This window comes from Plectropomus leopardus, chromosome 7 (assembly GCF_026936395.1).
Source record: "Plectropomus leopardus strain MGB_pleo_1.0 chromosome 7, ASM2693639v1, whole genome shotgun sequence".
NCBI classification, from domain to species: Eukaryota; Metazoa; Chordata; class Actinopteri; order Perciformes; family Serranidae; genus Plectropomus; species Plectropomus leopardus.
In genome coordinates, this window is record NC_142182.1 from 30,640,674 (window position 1) to 30,653,019 (window position 12,346).

A 12,346-nucleotide genomic window follows, 5' to 3' on the forward strand; every position below is an offset into this window, starting at 1 on the left:
GAGTGTCGTTGGACAGAATTGACATATTTATGACAGAAAAAATTGTTGATCGACACTTTTCTTTCATGAAGCACACACGGAAAATTTTCTTATGTCCTGAATGGGCATTGCCATACTTGGATCACACAATGTGATGGGTTGTGTTACTATCATCACCATGGAGAGAGTAGTTTTACTTTTAAATCCACACCAACTCTGACCTGCATTCAGTGTCTCTGCCACAGTTCTTCATTAGTTCCCTCAGTTGTTTCTTAATTCACTAATCATTCATTTTTTACTTTATGATTTTTCATTGGGAGTTACTCAAGAGATTTTGTGACATAAGTCTACAGTAAAAGGTCAGGTCAAAGAGAGATTTTACTGACCAGAATGTTTTATCTGAATACTCTGTAGGGCAGGCATGTCAAACTGGTCCACAGGGGGGCCGGTGTGGCTGCAGGTTTTTGTGCCAACCAACCAAGAGCACACAGTTTGACCAATCAACTGTCTGAAGACGGAGATCAGTTGATTAAATGAGTCAAGTCTGGTGTGCTGCTACTTGGTTGGAAACAAAACCTGCAGCCACACCGGCCCCCCTGTGGACCGGTTTGACATGCCTGCTGTAGGGGATTCAAGATGTACACTTACACGGTATTTCAAATGCAAAAAGCGAGGATTGGCAAACATAAATATAATTTAGTATTGATTGTTTTGTGATTTAATAAGCAGGAGAATGTTGTTTTGGGTCATAGTAGGGGTCAGACACACACACACACACACACACACACACACACACACACACACACACAGAACTGTTCACCCTACACCCAGTACAATAACAGACTTGGTGCAATAACTGTTGTGTTCCATGCCACCTATTTATATACATATTAAATCAGAGTGTTTATTACATATTTTAAATCTTTACTGGTATAAATGTGTATGTGGTCATCTGTATGGGTGAGGTGTGCTCAGGCCTGTGCGTGTGTGGTTATGTAGTTATGTAAGTTATGTATGTAAATATATATATATATATATATATATATATATATATTTTGTTTGATGCTGCAAACTGGACTGCTCCAACAAAATTTTATTGTATAACCTACATTGAGAACAGAGGTCTGTCTGTCTGTCTGTCTAAATGATGTAAGCAAACTTCATAGTTCTGTATCAGTAAATAACAATTTACTTTATATATGTTGAGTATTTAATTCGTAATTTCTATTGGAAAGTTTGCTGGGAAGATTCATGGTCCCCAGAGAGTCATTTAAGTGTCATCGTAAAGGCTAATATGTCATAAAAAAAGGTCAATGTGTGCACTTTTTCCATGTGTTCCTCAGTCATAAGTTCCCTAAAATGGCACTCACTCCTCAAAACTTTAAGAACCCTAAACTAATATTTTTGTATCGAAAGGCGCTGAAATGGTCAGTGTAGCTGTTATAAAAGTGTCTCCTGGGAGAAATCACTGCTGTTACCTCTTAGAGGGCTGAGTCACAGATCATGTAGACTGAAAATAACTCAGCCAGTACAAACACAGAACCAGTACAGCTGGCGTCAACCAGTACTTTAAAATACCAGAAATGTTGCCATTTTCTTGGGCAATCTTACGTTAACATTTTATTTAACCGGTACTAATTTTTCTTTCTTTCTCATTTGATCACTGCAAAAGACTTAATACAACATAATTAGTTATTTGTGATAAATGTATGTTCTCCACCATATGGCTGCCTACGCATTGTACCTCTTGGTGTTTCATATCCTTTGTTTTGGGTGAGATTCAGCCCTTTCAAATGAATGAAGTTTACAACAGACTTAAACCAGATCGAGCAGAAGGCCCCAAGAAGCACCATTTTATGGGGTTAGGGGGCAAAAGACAAATACTGTATCTATTATAATTAGGCTTAACATGTGTGATTACACTAATAATTACAATACAATTAACCCTGCTTTGGGCCCCCATAAATTTAGGGCCAGCTCAGTCTGCTTGTATTTGGCTTTTATCTACCGTTGACAAGGACTCACCCATCCTGTGTTTGTGACACTTTGCACCACCATTTTGTTCTGCTTCTTACTTTTCCTGTGAAAAGTTCCCAGCCTACAGACACACACTCTCAGGCTGCAAAAGGCTTACTCTTGAGCACAGTGTAAGTAATGTGTATCATAACGATAATAGTATATGGTTACCTTAGTACATCAACTTATGTTGGGTTTTTTAAAAATAATATTATTTTATTGTGTGAGCATGATTGTTAATACATTACATTTCATTTTCTGTATGTAACATAATAATCGTTTCTTTGAGAAATCAAATTTCATGACATAAATGTTTGAGTCACTCATTGACAAATACATTGGTAGTCATATGCAGTTGTTATCACACAAGATAAACAGAAATTCATAAATATTAAGGTAAGAATGTATATGCGGACAAACATGTCACAGGAACATTTGTAAAATATAACCAGGAATATTGAAAACAAAGTAGAATTTGTCTTAATCTGGTTTTTGTCATATCTTAAGTAGCCAACATAAGAACAAAATACTTCACTGACTCAACCTAACTCATGACTCAGTAATTAACATCAGGGATTAATTGAGCTGGTGAGGAGAAGAAAGCTAAAGAAGAAGATTTTGTTGACAATTTCAAGAGTTGTTTAGTGTGGGTTAGCTTGGGTGTCTGCCTGGTAGAGATCTACACTTTGAGTGCAAATGAATGAAATTTTAATCATATATACTTAACTGACATTTTATTAACCATCTATAACAGTAGCTCTTAAAACTGCCTAATGGTGCTGATACATTCATCGGTCAACCTCTATTCCAAACCCTTTAATTTGTCAGCAATAACAACACTTTCCAAGGAACAAGGCCCTTCCCTGCTGCACTTCCATCTCTGCTCTAACATGTAAGATATTTCTCTCATTTCTTTTGTGGCCATATTTTCACGCAGAAACCTTCCACTCACTTATGTTTTTCTTTGTATGTTAACCGATGCAGTGATGGCACTGACTCACCACGGCTGCTGTTTCTACAGGATGAGAAGACTTTCTGGACCGCAGCACAGATTCTGGATAATGTGTCAGATGGAATTAACAGGCTGCAGATGAAACTCCTCAGTATGTTGAGATTTGACCTTTCTCACAGCTCACCCAGCTTTTAAACAGGATTCTCCTCATCAAACAAAGATTACCAGTTCATCATAAAGCAGACAGAGGCAGGAGACTCTGCTGTCTGTTACTGTGGGACATGGCAGCAGTGTTTTGAAATGTCATCAGACTGGTAAAGTGAATAACAAATGTGAAAGTGAAAGTTGGTGTCTCAAAAGGATGTTTCACACCCCCGAACAAGAGTTTTAAGATTATCTAATCGAACAAGACACCAAGCTGTTTGTCGCAGGTAAGTACTTTTCAACTGAACAAAAGGGTACATCTAGTCTTCTAGTTTCTTGTTCGTGTTAAATAAATAAATAAATCAGTTTATATGTTGCTTATTGTTCAAAATATATATCGGCTTTGATACCATGATCTGTGTTTGAGGGCAAAGGAATCTGCAAATGATCACAATATTTCATATATATAAATATAGTTAATACATCAGATAATTCAAATCTATTCTACAAATACTCTAAAATGCTCTTTGATGGATGATCGATTCTTAACAGTTGGGCAACATTTGAAAGAATTTTCTAATTTATTTTTACAACTTTTGACAAGCTTTAAAATTGCAAAGGCCTATGAAATTGAAAATGATCCTTAACCAGTTTAGAAACTTAACAATACAAGTTCTGTAATTTTTTAGGTAGTAATTGTTTGTGTGCATGTGTGTGTACGTGTACGTGTGTGTGCATTGAAGATTGCCGTGTCTTGGTTAGTCAGTTTGTAGGTTGCAGAAAGTGCACATGTAGAATCATGTTAGTAATGCTTTAAACTTTAAAATCAACATGTTTGATTTCACAGATCAGAAGAACAGATGGCAACATGTTATACTGGGTTATTTTAAGAAAAACAATCACATCAAATGAGAAAAATGCAACTCTTTCATCTTCCATTCAGAAACATATTCTACTTTTAGCGACTCCTGAAAGTGGAGGGCCTCTGTGTCGACTTTCCACCTCCCTCCTGGTTTCTTTCCTTTTTAACCATTTGTTTATGAAGACACATTATTTCTGTCTGTGTAGATCTTGCTGGTTGCATGTCTACTAACTGTGTGATAATCCTGCGACCGTGAGGTGAACAGAGAAAATGCTAAGTGATCCTGTATAAATTACCAATACTGTGTGGCGGGCCACATATAATACATATTTTGTAAGACCAGCTGAAGGCCATTTAAAATATGTCTGCAGGCCACAATTGGACCCCGGAACCAGACTTGGACATGCCCAGTTTTAAAGTTTATTTACAACTTTATTAGGCATATTTAACTTTACTATTCTGCCCTCTGACATCTCTTTTTTTTCTCTTCATGCAGATTGAACTATGGCACAGCCACAGGCTATGATCTCTCAACTGAGTAGAGAATCAAAAAAAAACTGGATATCTCAAGTGAGGACGGAATTTAAACGGGGCACTCTTGCATCAAATGCTATTTTTGGCGCCATCCTTCTGGGCTTGGAGAAGTTCATTGAGAAGGAGTTTGCATGCCCCTGCGATCCTCGGATGAATGCTTGGTTTGCAGTTGCATATTTTACTATACCTGCACTTGTAGTCTTTCTGCTGATGATAAAAACCAAAGGCTTACAGTGTAAGAGGGGTCCAAAGTGTGTAAAAACTTTGGCTTCCAGCATTGTCCCTGCCCTATTTTGGGTCATCATTGTGCTTTGGGATGGCCACAGTTGGGCCTGTTGTTGGACAACCTGGTCAGGCAATTATGTAGAAATTGAAAAAGCTGCTCCTTTTAAATGGTGCAAACCAGCCAACCTCACCTCTTCACAAGAGTATGACTACAAGATGAAGACTCAGCATTGGTTTTTTGGGTCTCAGGTAAGGAACAAGCTGATGTCAATTAACGTACTATAGATTGTTGTGTAATTGTCAGGAAATTTAGCTCTGGGTTCTTGATGTTGTTGGTAGTGTATCTAATCACACAGCAGCTTTTAGCCTTTTTCTGTTGTTTGCTAGCAGATGGAAAATACAGGGAGGCACCTTCACTCCATACAAAGTCAGTGGAAAGTGCCTGATTGATTTCTCCCCTGGTGGTAGCAGGACTTAAATGCGCTCTGTCTCTATGTGTGTAACTAATAATTGTGGAAACATTTCACTAAAAACCACAAATGACGCTCAAGGAAAATTTAGACGGTCATCAAAGTCACTAGGATTCATCCTCAAGGAACCATGAATGTACAAAAGTTCATTGTTCCATGCAGTTGTTTTTAAGATATATCAGAGGTAGGCTGACTAACCCTTTACAAAATGTGTTGCATTACTGAAAACCAATTAATTTTACTTGTCTTTTTCTTTGTTTTTCCTTTGGTCTCTGGTTTAGGTTACAGGAATGGTGCTGGTCACATTGCTCATTTTGCTATATGGAGTGCATTTTGTCTACGAAAAGTACTTCAAACAGAGAGACCAAGCTACAGAAGATTATGAGTTGCAAATAAACGAAGGCAGATATGGTAATGTTTAAATTCCACTTAAATACATTTTAGAATAGTAATAAAAAAGATAAATTGAAATAACTTTGGGCTTTGGCTTTGGAAATGATAGTGGAATTATTACTGGAGAATTCATTTAAAGAAATTATGGATAAAGATAAAACAAACCTTTGATTGTCATTAATCACATTGTCATATTGATAGAAGTCTAACAATTACTTGGCCTATTTTGGTAAAATAAATTATAGTTTGATCTGTACCAAAACAAATGTATCTTGATGTGTATATATTGTGTAAAATTTATGCAGAAGGCTTTTTACTGATGATATTTTTTATTTTTGACAATAGATATTTTACCTAGATATATATTTTTTAACACTGTCCATTTTAAACTGAAAAATATTACCTGACCTTCATATGAGAAAAACTATTGTTTTCGTCATAATTTGTGATGATGTAAGTCTTTCAATTATTAATTAACTAGAGGTCAGTCTTTTTTTCTAGATGTTGCCATAACAGGAAATGCCTTTCATTTCATCTTGTCATGATCTTTTTCTGAACGTTTGATAGAATTCCTTGTTAAAACAAGAGCTGTAAACATAAAAGTTGTAATTTTGCATAGTTTCAAGCAAAAGCTGTCAAGCTAAAGTAACCTGTAAATAGTCTCAATAAATGTTTTGTGTTGCATTTACCACTGACATGACACTTTGGTCCTTCTGTGTGCAAAAAAATGTCTAAAATTAAAATCAAATCAAACATGGAATAACAATATGTCACTTTTTTTCTTTTCATGTAGGGTATGCATTTACTGTATAATAATGAAATAAACAAAAACCGGTTTCATGAAAGTTATATAGCTTTTTGTCTTTAAGACTTTTGACTTTTTTTAGGAAATCCCCATTCAGATCCTTGACAATAAACCAGACAGCATAATTTTGCAAAAAGCTTTTGATCATATTAGGATAATTTCAATAATAATTTTCACACCCATGACTCATATATTGACTTACAAATGCATTCCTAATTTTTAACTTATTAAGACCAGCCTTTATGGTAAATACACCGAAACAAAGATGGTTATATTGATCTGCCAGTTATCTCACTATCTAAAGACAGTTGCTGCAGTGGGAATGTCTTTCATACTACAAAACCTGCACTAACTGAATTAGCGATCCTATTCAGTTTTAAAAAGAAAATGTAATCAGATAGGAAAGAAGGAAAGTTGCACTAAAAGTCACTGCCAAACAGTGTTACATGTATTTGTGCATGGCAAATAAGCTGGTGAATACAACTGTGTTTCCCAGAGAATGTTGATCTTAAATTTGTAAGCTGAAATTTCTTCCAGAAACTGTTCACATGACCTCCGGTTCACCAATGGAAGTTAAGTGCGAAGTTTAACTTACAACCAGACTCCATGAAGAGGGAATCACAAAGGTTTGAGGCCTCACATAGATTGTGTAAGCCAGTTTTATTATAGGGTAAAGCCCCTTTTAGGGCAGGGCCTTGATGCTGAGGGACATTGAAAAGATTGAGTATTGAGTATTGAGTTGTCAACGGATAGTTCAGTGACTGGCTTTTCCGAGTTAATGACCGTCTGCATTCCTTAGAGAGGATGAGAAGTTAGTGTCTGTGTTTCAAAGTAAATCCAGAAACAACACATCACTGCTTAACAGTATTGCCTCCATCTGTGGGTAGCAGATAAGGTGGTGACCACAACTCAAATTCCAGGAGAATTCATTGACTAAAACTGAAATGTCTTCCAGAAACTGTTCATGTGATCTTTGGGTCAATAATGGCAGTTAAGTGTCTAATTTAAGTCAGACCTGGAGAGACTTCAAGGAGAAAAGAATCACAGAGGTTTGAGCTCCTACATGGACAGCTTAAAGTGCCTTAGTTACCTCGCCTTGATCTCTCAGGCAAGTTCAGGGACTTAAATCTGATCTATTCTGATCTTTGAATCCGACAAATAAATTTCAAGAAGGGTATTAGGTCATCAGTGGGTACTTGAATGACTGTCCTTTCTCAGTTTATGACCCTCTACATTCCTTAGAGAAGATCAGAAGAACATAGAGGGACACTGCAGAGTTCACATTCTCTGCCTGTGCCTGTTTGGCTCGGTCCAACAGTATCCATACAGTATTTTTCCTAATGTTGTCAACTGTAGCAGCATCCCACACAATGTTGATGGGTTAATGATTGATAAATCTTGAATTTCACACACCAAACCAACATTGTTTTCCATGTCATTCATGTTTAACTTTTTTGCCAACAAAAATAATTCTCCAAAGTAACCTTATAATTGAAATAAAGATCAATGTTACAAATAGCGCAGCTGACAACAAAGCAGCGATGACATCAACAGAGTTGTAAACAAACCAGGACATTTTGTTGGACTGGGCCTGCAGGTGACGGGCTCCTCTATGTCTGATGACATATTCAATCCAAAACATTGCCAGGTCCAGTGGTTTCATGGGCTGATCTCTGTGCAGCCGTGAGAGCGTCTGCATGTTTTCCCTGTAAGAAGAATTGTAAAGAGCTGACACCAGAGCATCTGCAAAGATGTGTCTGTCAAGCTCGGCAATATCCACAATCACAGCCCCTCCCTTTGCTCTGATTCTGGACAGGTTATCAGGCTGATCAAAGAATAAGGGAAGTCCAACTACAGCAACTCCATGGTAAATTGCCTCCTGAACGCTGTTTGTACCTCCGTGGGTCACAAACACTCTAGTTTTGGGATGTCCTAAAAGGTCGTTCTGTGGCAGCCAGTCGACCATTAATGTGTTGTTACCCAGGTTGGCTGGCCTTTGTCCCCTATACCTCCATATAACCTTCTGAGACAGCTGGGCAAAGGCTGCAGCTATCTCCTCAGTTACTTCCAGAGGAAGCTTCTCGACTAATGTTCCCAAGGTCATCATAATGACTCCGTGGTCTCCAGAGCTCTGGACAAACTCCTCCAGCTCTGCAGGCAGCTGCTTTGGGGGCTTGCACTGAAATCCTCCCATGTAGACTATATTTGGCATCGTTGGACGTGGAAATTCAAAGACAAAATCATTCCTCATGAGCCATATATCTGCATCCAGGAAAATGTTGAATAATCCACATCGGGACCAAAGTACTTCTCAACTACAGGTTTGTAATAAGGTTCTGTAATGGTTGACATTGTGTACATCCCAAAATGTAACTCAAAACATTCTTTATTCTTTGAGGGAAAGTCATCTTATCTGTCAACTCTGTTGCAGTGAAAGGAATGTATGACAGCGGTGAGGGGGCCATAAGGAAATGGGCTTCCCCTTGAATGGTCCATCTGACATTGAAAACAAGAGGAACTTGGAGACGACGTGCCAGCAATGTCCCTCCGCCAACTCCAGGGTCAGTCAAAACCATGTCATATTTGGCTTCATGGAAAGACCGCATCAGGTTTTCATCTTCAAACATCTGAATGACCATGTCACTCATTCCTTTATGGAGCAGAGAGAACTGATCCACAACCAGCCGCTCCATCTGTATACGAGTCCAGATTTTAGACCAGGTAGATGCATGCCTAGCTTGAAGCCGGATCTCCAGATGTCGGGACAAAAAAGCTTCAAAGTAGTTTTTTTCAAATCCTCCAGGGCTGGGAACAGTCACAGAGGTGTAGAGAGGAGACTTTTCACTGATGTACCAGCTATCGGACGCCCGAACCACAGTGACCTCGTGACCTTTGGCGTGCAGTTCTTCTATGAGTACTCTCATGTTTACCCAGTGGCTTCCGTCCAATGGAAACACAAGGATTTTGCCCCCAGATGCACTTGATAGTTGAATTAACAGTAGAGAAAAGGTGATGAGAAACAAGTGAGGCCCCTTCATACTGACACTCCTCACAGACCTTAACAAATGCACAAAAACAAATCAGTAAGAGAGTTATTCTGGTTTGCATGTTTAAGTTTACAGTTACATGATATCATGACCTCAGTTTATTTTTTAAAGATTTAAACTGAAGTAGGTAGTTTCAGTTTGTCATAATTTGGCAAAAATCCCATAATAACCTTTCAGCATATTGTAATTTAAGTAGTCTGAGAGAACAAAAGACTTTTGTATCTTCTCTCGGCTCAGTTTTCAGGCTTTAGAAAATCTAGGCCTTAATGGGAGACCTTGGTAATCACAGGTAATTTCTTCCTATTGGCTGTTCCAAAAATGCTGAATGTGAAAGAAAAAGCCTGATACAGAGTACTGCAAAGAAAGTTGATTTTCCAGCATTTGCAACAACACCCTATGCTGCTTAACAACATTAAAAAATAAATAGTTAAGAGAGTCTTACTGAGAGTCTGACAATAAACACAATAAAACACATGTCAAAATTATGAATGAATTAAGAGAAATTGATACAACATTGTGGGCGGGCACCTGTTCATTCCTATTAAAGTTGCTCAGCAGTGAATGATGCCAAAAAAAGCTTGATTTCCACAGTATGAAATTACCTTTCACCTCTCATTATCTTCCATATTATAGGGCCCATAAAGCAGGCACACTAGAGAATTACAGCTGCAGAGTGTGGCCAAACAGGGAACTTTAACTGAACAGCTAACTTGAATGGAGATGAAATTATTTAATTGTGCTGCTCTTCTCCAGACTTTTGACATGTTGTTGGACTGAATGGACCAAGTCTCAGTAGTGAAAGAAGTCATTTTACAGTGGTTGTAACATTTTTTAAAAAGATGTATCCACTGATTTACAGACGTCCATTTCCCAATTTGAGTCTATGAGAAAAAGTCTTTTTGGGCCCCATGGCATCTTCTGATGGACTCAGACGCTGTAGTCCCACATTTGATCACTATGTAACATTGGCTTCAAAGCCTGGCACTGTACCTGGGGGCTTCATTAATATCTGCGATGCTTTTAAGAGATGAAGACAAAATGTTGCTGAAAGAGAATCCCTTGAAAGAGTCCTAAAACCTGGAAATTTGTTAGCATTTAAGCAACTCCGGTTCCCTAATCTCAGAGTCAATGGGTGTTTTGAATGGGTTTTTGTTGGAAGCCTTAAATAAGGTCTTAAGCTTAAGATTTTTTCACATTTTGTTCAAGGACATATAATCTGTCCATAAATACTCCACTCACGAACTTGGAAGCTTTTATGTGTCTTTAAAACAAGTTGCTAAAACGTGCAGTGGGACAATAGAACTTCATCCAGCTGAGCCATGCAGAACATGGCTTTACAGCCACGTTGTAGTGGTGACATTAAATCATGTGGCTTGCTGAGCAAAACATGTCAGTATCATAAATATTTATTTACCACAGAGCTATTTCCCAGTTATCCAAAATCCAGTGGAAAAAATCCCATGGGCTGTTTGACGAGGAAACCAGGGCGAAGCTAACCTCTGCATCAGCCTATAGAAAAACGTCATACTTGGGACACTCTGTTGTTGAGCCTTCTGCTAACTGGGGCCAAAGGTCACATGGCTGTGACTATTAGTTCAAGCTTATGTAGCAAATGTTATGTTGAGCCCCAAATCACAGTATGGCCCCCCCTGCCCCTCTCCCTGCTGCTACAGACCACCTTGAGAGGAGAGCAGGCAGCAGCTCCAGAAAATGACGCCGAGTCAGCGGCCACAGCAACTCAATCCTGCCAGCCCAGCACAAATTCTAGTCCAAAGCAGCAGGGAGCAAGGCAGAAGGACTATGGGGTGGCTAGGTAGCTAATTCTTGTCTGCGTTGTGGTTCTTGAACAGAGAGAGATGTTTGAAAACAGATTAAATAAATCAATGTATTGAAAATAGTGGGTTTCTGTATAAAGCGCATGTATATGTTTGTGGTAATCTGGTGGGCGCTGCTTAGGACAGAGGGAAGAGAGGGAGGGCTGCAGCAGGATTGCACATTTGAAAATTTGTTGTTTTTCCTTTTCCAGATTTATGCACACGCCTGCTTTCAACTAGAATTTGGAGCACCTTCTCATGTTTCAGGTGATTTATGTAGCAGGTCCACCACATAGATATTACCCCTCTAAACTTGTCTAATTGCATCTCTTACATAACAGCGTGAGACTAAAAGACACAACAATTGGTGAATAAAACTTGAAAACACAAGTTATACATAAGTACATTTATTTCTGTTAGATTTTACACATACACAACTACCAAGACTTGCACAGACACATTTCAGCAGAACATACAGTTGCTGTTTTACTTTTCATGTGAACTTTTGATTAAGACTTACCCAAATCCACATGCTGGAATGTCAATCCTACTTTAAAAATGTCAGTTCAGTGGCAGTATTATAGTTATTCAATCAGATGGCAGGCTTTGAGCACAGTTGGAGAGAAAGCATGGTGAATGCACCTCCTAGTCCGTCCTTCTAAGTCATGACGAGTTAACGTGTGGTTATGTAATGTAATTCGACCAGCTCTGTTGTAAAGGAAGGTGTGGATAGGAACCTGTTGTACTGCAACAAGTTCAGAAGTAGAAAACATTTGTGTGTTGTGCCATCTAGTGTCAAGTCAGTGTATGTTAAATTGATCATGAATGTTAATTGAACAAAGCAGCGCTATAAACCTGTTTTTTATTTTTCACAGCTGCTGCACCCATTGTCTATTTTACAAAAGCACAGAGCCATAAAATCATACTTATCAGATAAAACTTTTATTTAATGCATTTTGGGGGAAAGAGAGAGGGGATGAGCTATAGCAAAGGGTCAAGGGTTGGTAACCTTTGTACATGTCGCGCCCACTCTACCAGGTGAGACATTTGGCTCCCCAGATTGCAACCTCTTCAAACAAATTTACTCTCTACCCCTTGTCACAGG

The 12,346-nt window shown here is 38.5% G+C and overlaps 1 long non-coding RNA gene and 1 pseudogene across 2 annotated transcripts; one reads left to right on the forward strand and one right to left on the reverse strand.

The window, feature by feature from the left end:
* The first annotated feature begins 3,004 nt into the window (after positions 1 to 3,004).
* Positions 3,005 to 6,424, forward strand: LOC148189221 (uncharacterized). 2 transcript variants are annotated; one of them, XR_015777076.1, is made up of 3 exons: positions 3,011 to 3,378; positions 4,450 to 4,961; positions 5,464 to 6,341. It is a non-coding gene; the product is annotated as an uncharacterized LOC148189221 (long non-coding RNA). The 2 variants fall into 2 exon arrangements; XR_015777075.1 differs by having other exon boundaries at positions 3,005 to 3,378; positions 4,450 to 6,424.
* A 1,015-nt stretch (positions 6,425 to 7,439) lies between these two features.
* Positions 7,440 to 10,301, reverse strand: LOC148189222 (UDP-glucuronosyltransferase 2A1 pseudogene; annotated as a pseudogene).
* Positions 10,302 to 12,346: the final 2,045 nt, after the last annotated feature.